Raw genomic sequence first — 4219 nt, 5'->3', positions numbered from 1 at the left:
TCATCTAAATAAATGTTCATTAATTTCAAACATTCTAACAAATAATTTGCTAATCCTTGTTCGGTAGTATCAGTAACCGGTAAAAAACTGACTAACTTCGGCCATCATAAAAGATTGTACCGCCACCTTTAAAAAATAACGAGTACGACATAGTAATGCGGCCCTTTTACATACATAGCTCCGCAAAACCGCAATTATTATACTTTTGTCAGTAGAATCGGAACTTTGCTCCTAATCTAAATGGGTTTCATATTTCATTTTCATATCGTAGGTGTAGTAAGCATTAATGCCTTTGTAAAAAATACCGAAAGTGCACTTGTATAATTTTGTTATGTATTTGTAGTTTTTTTGAGGACAGGAGGCGCAAGTTTGAGCCTAGCAAGAGTTCGGCTTGCGCCCCTTGGACTTGGCGCCCGGGTTAAGACGGCCCTGGTTCCTCGTTCCTCCACGCTTTTCATATTTGGTGGTAGTGAGTAGGTATTCATTTTCTAGTTCCTTTTGTAATTTTTCTCTAGTTACATTTAAACCTTTTTCAGTTACAATTTATACAAATGTTTAATAGAAGGTACGATAGACGAAGTCTATCTCCCTGTCAAAGTCCTGTTTGTGTCTGGAAAGTTCTTGATATTCCATTCTGCACTCTAACTCTACACTCAGCTGTCGAGAGGGTTGCTTTCACCATTCTAATTAAGTGTATTGGGATATTAAATTGTATCATGGTGAATTCTATCGTGACTTCTATTCAACATTGCCCTAGAGAATCTGGAATAACAACAAGATTATATTATTATTATATCATTATTAATAGGGGTGAGCAGATGACATCGATATCGTAGCAAGAAGAAAGGCGGAACTGGTTCAATCGTTCACGGCATTGGAATCAGCAGCAAAACGGATGGGATTATAAGATGATATTAATAAAACTAAGTATATGAAGGTCTCAAATAATAATTAAGTAGCAGAACCTGAAGATCTAACGGTTGGAACATATACTTTCTGAGAGATTTCGCATATCTGGGCTCACAAGTCCACCAAAGTAATACAGTAACTGCAGAAATGAACAGACATATATCTAGCAAATAGAGCTTACTATGGAATAAAGAAACTTTTAACATCAAACATAGTCACAAAATGAACAAAACTATCGATATACAGAACTCTAATCAAGTCCGTCAGAAACGTGGACGGTAACAAAAAGTGATGAAGAACGGTTAGGCAGTTTTGAACGTAAAATCTTCGAGACATCTATGAAGGCGTAGAGGAAAACGGATTATGGCGTAGACATTATAATTTTGAACTTTACCACCTTTGTAGTGAGCTTAATATTGGTAGATCTATCAAAATAAACAGGCTGCGGTGTTTAGTCCACTTAGAGAGAATGAATGACGCTATCTTGGTACTGGGGGTTGTTACCCCCGATGATGGGGTTGATTAAGTTGAAACACTAATTACCGAAATATATTTAAGTCACCATGTACGACAGTAACTAGTTGGTGTCGGGATGGATAATGTCTCTACTATAACCACATCGGTTTCTGAATAATGAATAATCTCTTTCTTTACTTTCTACATATCTATAAATAAATCCCAATTGTTTGTTATGATTGACCATACTTGAATGTGACCGTGAATTACTAATAGCAGTATAATTGATGACTTCTATTCTATTCTATTCTATTCTATTCTATTCTATTCTTCGGTGTTTTCAAAATGCGTGGCCTAGATTACAAAATCAATGTCACCCATTTATGTAATGTAAACAGTACATGTAAACAGAGACTTTTAAAAATTAAATCTATATGGATTACTCTTTGTTTTGGATGCTAATATAAATCCTGTACAACGCGGAGCCGTCGAAACACATTTACAGCCAGAGACCAGATGGAATGAGGAGAAGAGGCAGATCCAGAGCACGATTTAAGGACCAGGTGGAAGACGTGTTGCGAGTGCGAAATTGGAAAACTAAGGCGAAGAATAGGAAGGAATGGAGCTGATTCTGGAACAGGCCAAGACCCACCATGGGTTGTAGAGCCAATGATGATGATAAATTAATACAAATTGTATCTAAATAGTAGTGTATTTTTTTGGTATTAATATTTATACAAGCACTAATTGTGTCAATTCCTAATTTCCACCCATTAAACTTGTTGACATCACGACTATAGCCGTAGACATATAATACCTAGACTGCGCGCTGCAATCTAAAATTGTTCGCTCAGTGCGACAGAGTAGTGTTTGCAATTAGGGTAGGCATCTCTTTCTAATCGACGGCAGTGGGAAAGTCACCTGGTCGATCAACCCAACATCACTGGATAAACCCCGTCGATAAGAAAGATCCTTACCGTAATTACAAACATTTTTCTCTGTCGCACTGGGTGAACAGCTTTAGATTGCAGCGCACGGTTTAGGTATTATATGTCTATGACTATATCAGCTTAACTACTTAACGAAAATCCTACAAAGTTAGTATCTCATTGGTTCGTTCGCTGCCTTTGTGTGATCCACTCCGTGTGTTCAAACTGTTATAAGTGAAGTGAAACATCTTCCAAGCCGTCAAAGTAATAAGAAACCAATAATAACTCGATCAAGAAAATTTTATTGTGGGATAAGTTCTGTTCTATAGACATGGTGTAATTTTAAAATTAATTGTATTTAAGTGCAATATTTATTTTCTAAGTAAAAAATTATATATGAATAAAAAACTTCACGCTGAACTTTTCTGTGGCTCGTGGATTTTATTTGATCACTATTGGATGGTGTTTTGTAACAATGTTAATAATTAACACTATACTACATTCAAAACCAAGATAATCTCGAGGTCACATCCATCGGTGGGTGTGTCGTGACATCGCAGCTTGACATTAGTTTTGGTTAAATATTAATTTCTATTCTAACCAATCGCAAGCTGCGATGTCACGACACACGCACCGATGGTGTGACCTCGAGCTTACCTTGGTTTTGAATGAAGTTTAACACATAATTTTTGAATGTTTTAAATGTTGAATTGTTTTGTAATGTGTTGTTATTCTTAAATAGAAATTTATAAATATTGGTGTGACCTTAGGCCTTTACAGATATTAGAGAGCTATTGAGGAAGTGTTTTATGGCGTACTGTAATAAAAGTAACTTTAATTTGACATACGTGCATGCTCAGGTGCGGGAGCACGCCAAATAGAATTCTATTTTAGTGACGTCACGTTGCCTAGCAACCGTCGATTCTCCCATTATGAAATTCTATTTTGTGACGTCAGTAAAATATAATTCTATTTGGCGTGCTCTGGGCCCTGTATTGCGTCCGTTATTTACTGTCTTTTAATACAATAAAGGACGCCTGTGTTTACATTAAATACACGCCAGAGACCTTTTTTTTTAAATATACCCTAAAGACGTCTAACTTCACTTTTATTTACACATCTTATGTTCATTTTCTGCTTCTTTTTGTATATACATGACTGTTTTTTTTTTTCAATGTGCCTCCAGTAAGTTGTCGTTCCATCGTTTTCGTGGTCTTCCCACTGATCGTCTTTCTATTGGGGAAAGGCGAGGGTCTCTCGCCGTTCTTATATTGCTCTATTTGTGGTCATTCGGCTTATGTGGTCATTCCATTCTACTCTTCTGTTTCTTACCAGGTTATTAATGTTCTCCACCTTGCATCTCCGTCGTATATCTGTACTTCTAGCTCTGTCCCATAGTGTCTTACCATATTACCTTATCTTACCGTATGTCATTATTGGTCTGATGACTATTTTGTAAATTCTGCCTTTCATTTATTTTCCTATATTTTTATTTCTCCATATTGTGTCACTTAGGCAACCAGCGGCTCTGTTTGCTCTATTCACTTGATCTTCCACTTCTGTTTCGAGATTTCCATAGCTAGTTAGTGTAATATGCCTAGATAGGGCTTTTCATCGATTGTCCTTTGTTTCGAGCTTCTGTCATATGTTGTATAATCTGTGTATAATATTAATATACACGGATTATACGACATATGACAGAAGCTCGAAAAAAATTACTGTGAATGAAAAGCCCTATATTGAAACTCCATCACTTGTTCTATAGGGCTTTTCATCGATTGTCATTTGTTTCGAGCTTCTGTCATGTGTCACATAATATTAATATATCTACGTCATACGTCTTTGGTTTTTATCATTGGTATTATAGTATATGCCAATAACGTATGACGTAGATATAGTCGGTTCGCTAAACTCAGACGCAACTG

This window comes from Diabrotica virgifera, chromosome 6 (assembly GCF_917563875.1).
Source record: "Diabrotica virgifera virgifera chromosome 6, PGI_DIABVI_V3a".
In the NCBI taxonomy this organism is placed as follows: Eukaryota; Metazoa; Arthropoda; class Insecta; order Coleoptera; family Chrysomelidae; genus Diabrotica; species Diabrotica virgifera.
The sequence above is the reverse complement of the archived record's forward strand: the minus strand, read 5'-3'. Positions refer to the sequence as shown.